The sequence below is a fragment of the Mastigoproctus giganteus genome, chromosome 1, assembly GCF_048544385.1.
Source record: "Mastigoproctus giganteus isolate SK-2022 chromosome 1, ASM4854438v1, whole genome shotgun sequence".
Lineage (NCBI taxonomy): Eukaryota > Metazoa > Arthropoda > Arachnida > Uropygi > Thelyphonidae > Mastigoproctus > Mastigoproctus giganteus.
The window spans coordinates 263,092,739-263,105,186 of NC_143575.1; positions in this window are offsets into that span (position 1 = coordinate 263,092,739).

A 12,448-nucleotide genomic window follows, 5' to 3' on the forward strand; every position below is an offset into this window, starting at 1 on the left:
AATGAGAATAGATCATGTTGGCCAAAATGATGAATATAATGAACAATTATATAGGCAAATAGTGGGCCATGAGTGGATTTTAGGGAGGCAGGCCAACTGGACTTCTCCTAAATCTTCTGTAATAGAGAGATATTGGATCGATCAGTGTTTTAGGCTAAGTGTCTGATAACACACAGGATACCTGTTCTCCGCTAAGCCCCAACTACATTGATAATGCAGTTTAAATCCTGCATTATCAATATAGGATTTATCAATCCATGTTTTAATTCTCAAACAGAACAAACTTGCCTTTGCAATGAGTTGCCCTGCTATTGCACTACTTTCAAACAGATGGCCTCTTCAAAAGGCGGTTAATGGGATATTATGTTGTATGTAATTCTGTACTTCACAATAAAGATTTATTTATTTATTTAATTGACTATTTGTTTAAAAGATGAGACTACTGCGACAGCTGTTTCAGAACTAACTGGGCTCTAGTGATGACATACAGACGAAACAGTTGTAAAGAAATTGTTTGATGCAAGCTGCTATGTGGTATACAAAATTGGAGGCATTTTCAAAGTTGTAATATAGCAGTGCAGATGGGCTGCCAGAGCAGGTCATGGAATTTTGCTAACAGAGACAAGGGGGTGATCATCCTCTTGTAGAAGGCAATTGTCAGGCCACACCTTGAGTACTGTATACAGGTCTGGAGACCTCATTTTAGGAAGGATGTAGAGTTGCTAGAACAAGTACAGAGAAAGGTAACAAGATTGGTGAGAGGAACAAAGGGGTGCGCTTACGAAGAAAGGCTTAAGTTCTGCAAGTTGCAACATCTGGAGACTAGGCACCTGCGAGGTGATCTGATTGAGGTGTATAAGACCTTGCTCAGTTTAAGAACCTGAGGGAGCATAGACTCAAATTGAGGAAAGGTAGTTGTAGAATAGATGTGCGGAAGTTTGCCTTTAGCCAACGGGTAGTTGATTGCTGGAACAGACTTCCATCTGTTATTTTTATTATTAGCCATATGGTGCAAGAAAGCCTGAGGCTTATGCTGCACCAGCCAAAATAAAATATATATATATATTTCTGAAGTACCCTGAAAGAGAGAAAACAAGAGTTAGGAGTAGAAAGGAATCACCAAGAAAAAAAAGAATGATGATATTCAGCTGAGGACCCTGGGTGTGCCAAGCCCATACTCACTAGATGTGAGCCCCTGGTGGGGGGAGATACACTGCAACAACTTTTAAGTGATAAAGAAACTGTAAATGATATTTTGTCCTTTTTACAGACAATTAACCTCTACCATTCCATCTAGTTGTTACTATTTCTCAGACCTTACCTCAAAATCCATTTAAGATAGACCTGTAAAATCTACCTCTGGAGAGTTTTACACCAGGGACTGCTACTTTTACCATCTGAAATGGTGCAATATGGCCTTAGTTGCCCATGCACCATTAAATCCCAAACCAGTCCTTAGCATGGCTAGAAATGAAAGTTGATTGACAGCAGGATTGCACAAAGGTACTTGGGGGCCCAGATACAAAATTTATGTTAAGACTGATGGCTCCCCTAGATCGAGGCCCCTGGTGCAGTGCATCCAATGCATCTCCCATTTGCATGGCCCTGATTGACAGTACCATTGAAAAATTGGGAACCTAGGACATTGTGGCCCAGATCGTTGTATGTGGTGGAATGCTCTAACTCCATAATAATGTGGGTTCTCTTTACACCAAAACTAGACATTTCTGTTATAGACACTTCAGTAGATTGCTTGTTCATCAGAGAAGAACACTACACATGTGAGAATCTGAAAAATTTCAAGCAGCAAAAACATTTTGCTGGCATCAACACTTAAAAGTCATTGACAAATGAAGGCTTAAAGGTTTCAATTTGAGATTAGTTTGCATTTTCATGAGTTAGCATTGCTTTGTAGTTCCAAGTTCAGACAGTCATTTCTACAGTGACATTTTGGGTGATTGGAACAATCACCCAAAGTTGATGTGATGGTCATCCAGTCTTTTTTTTTTTTTTTTTATCAAAAAAATCATGGTGTAATGATAGCTTATGTTCCCACTGCAATGTTGTCATTTTAGGAGGTGCTTTTTTTTTTCTGTTAAACTTGGCAGTAAAATCCTTTTGCGCATCCTTCATAGTTTTTCCTATCTGTGGACGTTTGTGAGCCCATACACTACAATAAACCATTCTTCCACACCATAAGAACTTGTGTCAGACATCTAAAAAAATGAAAGAGAATATATGAGATCTAAATATACTTCATTGAAAATATTGGGGGGGGGCATGATAAGACTTTTGGACTACCCTGTACATGAGCATGATTTTTTCTCCTGGAAGCTCTGGTTTTTCCTCCAGCAAACAGAAAATTGACCACAGAACCTGCAATTTGTAGACAGTACGTACGGAGCAATATGGCCTTAGTTGCTGATGACCTAAAACTATTACAACATCTCACCTTCATCGAATCTAGAGTATTGATATGCTATTGCAGAACCAACTGCAGTAGCTAATGCCCTTCGGGAAACATTTTCTACCATCTCTTCACCATCTTATTCTCCAGTTTCTGGTCCATAAACAAAGAGAAAGAGCCTCTCAATTGTACATCAAAGGGTGTTTACCTGTATAATGGGCCATTTACCATTCATGAGTTGAAAACATCTCTTACCCTTACGAACGCAAACACTGCCAGATCAGATGGCATTCATTATGAAATGATTTAAGTACCTCTCATAAATCTGGATCACCTGTATAATAATTATTATTGAAGAGCAGTTTGTGCAACTGTACTAAGCCAGGGAAGGATCCTAAAATTCCAACTAACTATCCATATGAGTAGCTGTGCAAAATCCTGGAGAGAATGGTGAATGCTTGCTTCATTTGGTATTGATTGTAAAATCAAATGCCCTCTCCAGCATTCAGTGTGGCTTCTGGAAACACAGATACATTGTGGACCATTTAATTAGACTGGAAACATCCATCCAGGATGCTTTCCTAAAGTAAGAACATCTGGTGTCTGTGTTCTTTGACCTAAAAGCATATGACACAACTTGGAGATTTGGCATATTAAAATACTTGCAGTTTTAGAGGTTATCTCCTCATTTAAAAAACATTTTCACCTAATTGGCCTTTCCAAGTTAATGTAGGATGCAACTCTCTCTATCGTCCCTTTTGCCAAGAAGAGGGAGTACTGCTGCAAGGATCACTTTTCCATCTGTTGTTGTGGAAGTTTGAGAGCTTAAATAAATTCGAGGGAGAACTGGGATTTTTTTTTTTTTGGCTGATGCTGTATAAGCCTGCTTTCTTGCATCATATGCCTCTACTAATGCTACTATAAAGTGTTTGCATTTTGACCACCAAAATAAATTCCGACACAGAACAAACTCCTCCAACCATAAATAGCACCCTCTGTGGTTGAATTTAACATATTTTCTGTCATGTAATATGAAAATTATTGAAAGTTATTAACCTATTAAAACATAAGTAACATTGACCAAGTTTACTTCTTTAGTAATTCCTCATAAAATACCATTGTTGGTAAAACTTTGCACTGCCACTGTGGTATTGCAATACCACATAAAGATGTTTGTGTTTCTTAACAAGTGGAAGAGAAGTCCCTTGATATTTGACGACAGGAGGTCTTGCATAGTTTAGTTTTCTGTTAAATGTTTTTGTTACAGAAGCAGTTATCTAATCAGAAAGCCTAAAAAGAACAGTATTAACTTGTACCTCTAAAGAGTTCCTTGAATTTCCATGAACTATGATTGACAAGTCACCAGCATAAGCCAACCTTTGTAATATTATTAAGATCACCATTATTAGTAAGTCAGTAATCTAAAATGAGGGGCCTCCGTAGCCGAGTGGTCAGGAGCGGGATTGCAGTAGTACACTCTCCACGCTCTTTGAGTAGACCTGGGTTCAAGCCCCTAACTGCTAAATACGGTTGATCTGCCAACCCACACTGGTCCAGCGTGGCAGATTATAGTCCATTTCTCTCAGCATGAATTGTTTGAGGAGGCTTCCATCCTGCAGTGGATTGATAATGGCTGGTGCTTACCTAAAACGAGGTTCCACATCATGGGGCCAAGAACAGACCCTTGGGGGTAACTTGGAGAGACAGATTTCTCTTGAGATTTCATCCTGACTTGTATAGAAAGGTTTTAAAAGTAACTTGAAATGATTCAAGGCTGGTATATAATTTTAGTAGGCGATTTGGGCATATAGATTAAAATTGTTTTATATATACAGTAAACCCCCGCTATTTGCGATCGCCGATTTAATATAAAATGAAACCTAAAAAATGGGAATTTTAAAGCGCCGTGAATATTTTCCGCCATAAAAAAACATTGGCGTGGCTAAAATTATCTTTCCCGGTCAAAACAGCGCTCAGTGGGTGGGGGGAGAGGGGTGACAAAATCGCGAGCGTGAATGTTTCTCGCTAATCCTTGTTCAATATGTGTTATGCGCTTGTTATGGAAGTTTCGTCGTTTGCTTCTAATTTATATGCTTATAAATTGAATAAATTTATCAATTTATAAATTGATATGCTTAAAAAAGTGACCGTTTTGTAGTGTAAAACAGACTTTTTCGAGTGTGTTAATGGAAGAAAGTGACTTTATTGTGGACAAGTTCTTTCTAACCCCTACAAAAATATGACTACGAATAACAAGAGAAATGTGAAAATATCAAAGAAGGTGATGACATTAGCGAATAAAATTTCTAATGATGAAAGTGTCTTCTCAGTGGCAAAACATTATAAAATCAATGAGTTAACGGTACGATCAATCAAGAAATCGGAAGAAAAAAATCCACCGTAGTGTCCGTGAAAACGCGCTAATTGCTTCAAAAATTTGCTCTGTAACTCGTGATGTTAAATTAGAAAAAATGGAAAAAGCTTTAAATCTGTGGATAGAAGACCGAACTCAAAATAAAATTCCGTTAAATTCACTCATCATTCGTGAAAACGCAAAACACCTTATCAACGCTTTAGCGAAACTGGTGATAGCACTGGCGGGATAGGTTTTTTAGCTAGCAAAGACGTTGGTTTGAAAGATTTGTTTGAAATTTCTAATAAATATTACATTTAATATTAAATTGTTTATTTTCATTTCTATGCCTTATGCTTGCATTTCACTATGTATTGTCTATGTACATAGTCATATTATGAAGGTACATGTAATACATAAATAGACAAAATTTTAGACTAGTTTTTCTTATATATTTCATACTTTGGAACGGAACCCCTTTATTACTATGGGAGCCATAACTCAGTATTCGCGGCATTTCTCAGGAACGTAACCCCCGCGAATAGCGGGGGTTTACTGTATACATTCTAGATCTGTCACCAGGACATTTAACCTTCGGCATGGAGAAGATAGCAGCTTTTAACTTTCTAACGTGAAAGGTTGAGTGGAAGCAGAAGAATAGTTTTCATTTTGCTCTCTAATATCAGAATTAATTGGCAAATCCAGATTAATATTATCCTGAGGAAATAGCCTGTCTAGTATTTTATTGACTGCAATGTCGCAGTTAAGACAATCTGAGTTATCAACAGTAACTATTTAGGATATCACCAGGGTGAAGTTTGTTTCTGCTGAGCTTTTAAATTTTACCCCATGGATTAATATTCTGGGAAAAGTTTTTTCCCCAGAATACTAGGGAGTTTGTTCCTATAAAATATTTTGATGTTTTTATATTCCTGATGAAGATGTTGAACAAAGGCAGAAGTATATTGATTTCTGCGTGATCTGAAAGGCATGTCTGGCTTGAAGAACTAGAACTCATGTGTCCACCATGGAGTGCACTTTGAAGTTAATATCCTTTTGTGGAAATATTTTGACATGGCTTTATGTAAATTTTTTTAAGACAGTCAGTTCATGAGAAACAATGAGTTTTATCCAAGGGAAATTCAGCAAAACAGACTTATCAAAATTTTCCCATGTTATGCAGGAAATAGTGTAGCAACTCTGTAGATGCAAGAGTAGTTTTAGATAGTTCAAGATAAAGGAAATTTTTCCATGGTATACAATCAGTATGCACCTATTAGTTGTGGAGGTTATTAGATGGCAGTGGTACATCAATATTATATTGGCCTAGCCAGTTATAACATACTCATAACAAGTTGATGCAAAAAAATCTGGTCCTCAAGTTGACCTCTGGAATCAGTATTTTTGCTGTGACTGGACTTACAGTTTGCATTCATTACAATGATAACTGGATCTGGGTTTAGAACATTTATAGCCAAATCAAGGTACTGAAGCTATTATCATCTGAAGGCAGGCAATATAAGGAAATCAGATAAAAGGAATGAGTAGCACAGGTTATTTGCACACAATTAGCAAACTGTCAGCACAGGGAAGAGACTTAACATATCTAAACTTTTTTTAAAGATGACAATAGCAGTTTTGGAATTTCCATGTTGAGGTTGAATGATCCATGGGAAAAGTGGGAAGCCAATAATTTTTCCTTGAGAATGAAAAGGTTCACAAGAACCTTTTCGTTATCAAGGAAGCATCCCTCCACAAATTTTTAGTTGTGCAATTAATAGTTTAGATTCCAATGCAATCTCTGTCATAATTGGTTACATTAGGCATGGATGGTACATCATATTGTTTCTTGAGCTCCATATATTCTGGGAAATCCCTGATTGAATGCTTGGCATCTCGATTTCAGGTGATTATTTTTGGAAGGACATTCGGTTCAGACGTGTCCTGAATGGGCACGATGCCCACAGGCCTATCCTGTCAATAGCAGTTTGAGGTGTGACCATAGGATAAACAGTTAAAATATTTGATTTTATGGGTTGACCAGCTAATAAATAATCGGATAAGTATGGAAAAGAGCTGACGGTAGAGCCAAACATCCAAAAGTTTTTGAACGTGATTTGGTTTTAAAATTGAAGTTAATTCCAGTAATGACATCTTTACAAGTAAAACCAGTCATTTAGCTTTTTAAATATGTCAATGATATCCTCCTTAGCAAGATCAATGTCTGTATTAAATATGAGGGTTGTTGGATTGAACTCGGGTGTCTCTGTAGTAAAGCTGGCACACACAAGAATTTAGAAGTGATGGTTTGAATCTTTAGAATGAGTTTCAGTTATAACATCTTTATTAATCTGAGAGTTTGACTGCTTTCATATTATTTTTTTGGGCTTTTCACAACCTTGTCTTGACTTTAGAAAGTGATGAAGTATCAGTAGCTTTATGATAACAAGATTCTGTTTCCTAGTAGACAGAAGCAGAAGGTTGAGAAAAAGGTGATTGAGAAAAGGAAGTTTTAGGTGAAGAAGGCTTGTTAATAACAGCCATAGGAGCAAGAGCCAATAAGTGTAGAATTTTTCAATTCTTGTATGCTGAAGCTCCACTTGAACCTTTGGCCTTTTGTTAACAATGAGAGGACTTGGATTATTTTATCTTGCATGATAGTAATTTGACTGTCTTTTGTTGAACAGGTATGCTAATTTGTTCCCAAAGGAAAAAACACCTTCTTGTGACTGTACATACAGTACAAATTTTTATTTAGCATCCTGACTTTTCTAGCATCAATTATTATTTATCTAGCTCCTATACACTTGTCCAGTAACAGCAGAGATGTCACTATTCCAGTAAGCAGCAGTGTTGCCAAATGGTAATGAGCACACAACTTCTGGCAACACAGGTAAGCAGGAATAGACTTGCAGTCAGTAGTTCTTGGCTCTGAATGTGATTGCAGTTCAAGTGTATTGTGCGTTTCACCAGCAAATGTCAGTGAATAATTGACAGATAAAAGTAAATAATTCGGAGGATTTATTGTTTTATTTTTATGAAGGTATTTATTGAAACCTATCGCAATGCATAATTGAAAATCTAAGATTATTAAAGTTATATAAAATCTTTGAAATTATAATTTGATTTTTTTATAATTGTATTTTTATCTTGAATTTGTATTTCATGTTTCTTAATTATATATATATGAATATTACAATAAATATCATAAAACTGTTTATAACAATTTTTCGTTATGCTCCATTTTAATACAATAAATTGTGTAAAGCTAAAAAAAAAAAAATTTGGTCAACATGTACCTAAGACATTTTATTTGGCCCATTTAAAAAGGTTGCCCACCCATGCTCTAAATACAGGGAGGCAATAGTTGTAAAGAGAAGAAAACAAAAGTTTTGAGAATATCTTTAAAGAGTGAAGTAAAAGTTAGATTTTTCATTGCTACATAGCTCAGGATAGTTTCAATGCTTTTTCTGCTGAGTCAGTAGTTCAGTCATAGTTACTGGCCTCTCCTGAGGGGGAACAAAGAGGCAATCTTAAAAAGAAAGGTTTTGTTCTGAAAATTGCAGCATCTAGAAGGTGATCTGATTTAAGTGCTTAAGCCATTAATTGGATTGAGCAAGCTCAATACTGATCACATTTTTCCTCTTGCTCTGGCTACACGAGAGGGCATAAATTCAAATTAGGGATGGCTGCAGAGTTGCAGAAGTTGGTCATTGGCTAGCAGGTGATTGATTATTAGAACAAGTTTACATCTGTTGTGGAAGTGGGTAGTTTGAATAAATTTAAGGAGAACTAGACAAGCAATTGAAGGGGGCAGACAGGTGGTTTTTTCCTCAAAAGTTAATACGGCCGCTATAAGTTACAATCTCTAATATAGATCAAGGTCTTAGTAAATCTCAGAACTGTTTCATTCAGAAACAAGACTTTCATAAGATATGGAAACATTAAATATCCCAGAACAGAATACAGTACTGAAAGTCCAGAGCAATTTTCAATAGACTCTAGTCGCCTGCAGTATAGAACGCATACAAATGCAGGTCACAATCCCTCACAGTTCACTCACCTTGTTCCAGCTAAATGGATGGAATTTATTGCAAGATTCTCACACTCTATTAAATGTAGTGTACACATGTTCAAAGGAAATACATTGAGTAGTCACTCGATTAGGTGCACATATCCTTTTTATGAGAGCACAATTTGTACCATACAATATGAAGTAGCTGCATAGATACTAAGAGACGGATCTGTAGCGCATCTCCTTTCATCTACTCTGGTGATGACACAATTGTAAAATGGGCATATCTGTAATGTAATGTTTGCAGTAGCTTGGTGGTCCTCACACGGACTGGGTTTTGCTAAGGGGATTACTAGAAAAATGTCATCAGGATGGCTATTTCCCAGAGTCCATCCATGGCTGAGGAGGGTCACAACCTATACTACAAATTTAAACAGGAGAGCTAGTCTGTCTCAGGCAAGGATTTAAATTTTTTTTCCTCCCTAAAATTCTTCTGCAGCAAAACAGGTAAACCAACCAAAGAACACACAATTTATGAACATAACACACCTGTGGTTATTTTTGGGTAACCCTAATGACTTTTTTTTTTTTTTTTTTGTTCAGGGTTTTTTAGTCATTGCTGGCTAGTTTGCTAGCAGTCATCAGGAGAACTATTTCCATCTGCAGCGGAGGGTCATAACCTATAAATCCTTTCTCATTGAAGCTTAAACAGCAGTACAAGTAAAAGAAGCAGATTAAAAAAAAAAAAAAAAAAAAACGTCACAAAGTATTGCAGCCAAAAACCAACACCCTACTCGTTATAAGCAGGCTCAACAAGATACATCCGTGGTCTGAGGAAGAATCCCTGTTCCTGCTGAGATTAAGACAAAAAAATAAGATGCCAAGAGTACAAGGTGATGGCAGTTTGTATTGAAGCTGAGCCACTTGGTGCAGTGGACAATATTTGGATGCCATTATATCCATCTGCAAATATTCTTGCAACAGGATAATGAGCCATGTCTCAAGGCCAGAATGAGTTCCAGGAACACGAGGATGAATTGATCACCACCAACCAGATACTAATCCGATAGAGCGGCATTTCCCAAACTTTTTTACTTGTGGAACACTCCAAAGATATATGACGCACTTCCAACACATGTCAGGTCGAAATTCAAATAACTGTCATCACTTTTGTTAGTTGGTTCCTGTTTTTTCACTTCTGATTTTTTGGGGAACAAAAGGCTGTAATTGTTCATCCTCACTTTGAAGTGTGACAATATTGTGTTGATTTTTATTTCAATCAACTACAGTTGCAATACAAGAAGTACTTGCATCTTGTTTTAGAGTGCCTTATTTTCAACGACAAATCCATGGTCATTTAGTTTAATAATAGTATTTCAAAATACTGATAATTATCAAAATAAAATTTTAACAATGAAGTGAGATTAGCATTAGTAGAGACATATGATGCAAGAAAGCAAGCTTATGCAGCATCAGCCAAAAAAAAAAAAAAAAAAAAAAATCACTTCCATTTTATCCCCCCCCCCCCGTTCGTTTGAAATACCTGTCCAGCTGAGCCTTAAATGTATTTAGGTTATCAACTTCCACCACAAGGGATGGAAGTCTGTTCCACCAACCCACTGGCTAAAGGCAAATTTCCACACATCTATCCTACATCTGTCTTTCTTTAATCTAAATTTATGCCCTCTCAGGTGATTATTCTGAGCAAGAGGAAGAATCCCGTCGGCATTGAGCATGCTCAAACCATTCAAGGCTTTATACACCTCTATCAGATCACCTCGCTGGTGCCTAGTCTCCGGACACTAATTTGCAAAATTTAAGCCTTTCTTCATAGGAGCAACCCTTTGTTCCATTCACTAATCTTCTTACCCTTCTCTATACTCGTTCCAGCAGCTCTACATCCTTCTTGAAATGAGGCCTCCAGACCTGTATACAGTACTCAAGGTGTGGCCTGACCATTGCCTTATACAAGGAAATAATCATCTCCTTATCCCTGCTAGAAAAATTCCTGTATATCATTGACAAGACACCATGAGCTACTCTTGCAGCCCGTCTGCACTGAAGTAATGATATCGGTTTGCCTCCCCATCTCCTTCAACCTGTGTACTCCAGGCTAAATAGCATACGAATAGCCTATTAGATCACTACATTGCTATTTTTTCGTAGATGGCATTACCTCTACACATACTTTTCTATGCAAAGCCTGCCAAAATAAAGTGTTCTGCAGTCTATTTGAATATTAGCCTATGCCAGTATATTAATAACAGGGGGAAAAAATTATAAATTATAATGATAAAAAAGTGGTGTTCGCTACAAATGTGCAAAATTTATATATTTTTAATTACGATTATTCACATCTTGCAGAACGGTTTGAGAAATGCTGCAATAGAGAACCATCTAATTTGTAACGCGGGCGATGAGTCAAAGTGGACTGTCACCTTGGCACTTTCGATATTAAGGCGTAATTTCAAGTGAATTTGTGTGACATTGTTACAGATAAATGGGCAGCAGTTGAAATTCACTGAATCTTATTTTATTGCTTTAATTTTAATACTAGATCCACCCCATTTCAACTCTTTTTGCAAGTTAGATTCCGTAATTTAAAAAAATTTTTTTTTTAATAGGCTCTCTTCAAGTGGCCGAGGTAAGGGTGTATGGGCTTTCTCTTAGAAATATAGGCTTGTTTGCCCAGTAAGCTGGCTGAATAGAATAGATGCTTGTCTTAAATGCCAATCAAAAATTTAATATCTCTCATAATTCATAGCAGATCGCTTAGAATGTTGCTTGGAAAAAGTTCACAGCAGAATGCGATTTTATTTCCAGATGTATATACAGGGTGATTCACTACCAGTGCGACAAACTTGCAGGAGGTGTAGTGGGCACAAATACGAATCAGAATCATATAGCATTGCAGGGTACGAAATGCCTTCGTCATGCAGTAGAGGTCACGTGAACAGCGATCCCGCTGGAAGTCAGCATTTGCGAACTGGTTCCCGAGGCAGTAGGATGGACCGTTGAGCTGGCCGACATTTACCTCGCGTATGGAGCTGCGGACTGTAATGGACGCGCTTGTACCAGGAACGTTTTCCGCACACGCATGCTCATCATACGATTTTTGCACGTGTGCACAGGTTACACGAGACTGGTTGTTTCACAAGAGGTACCATGAATCGAGGGCGAACGACGAGGACGCCAGACAATGAGGAGAATGTCCTACGTCTTGCAGAAGGCAATCCGCGTACAAGTACTCGAGCGATAGGCCAATGATCGAGTATTTCCCAATCCATTGTATGGAGGATACTGTCAACAAATCAAATGAGTTCATACCATCTGCAACGCATCCAATCATCGGAACCCGCAGATTATCCACTCCGAAGGACTTTTGCTACTGGGTTTCTTCAACAGAAACGGTTCGCAAATGCTGACTTCCAGCGGGATCGCCGTTCAACGTCCTCTACCGCACGACGAAGGCATTTTGGACCCTACAATGCTATGTGATTCCGATTCGTCTTTGTGCCCCCTACACCTCCTGCAAGTTTGTCACACTGGTAGTGAATCACCCTGTATGTAAAAAAATTTAGTGATTTGTGATGAACGCTAAACAGCAGAACATTTAACTTTCAATGCAAAAAACAAACTACATCAACTCTACCTGCACTAATACAAAATTTTC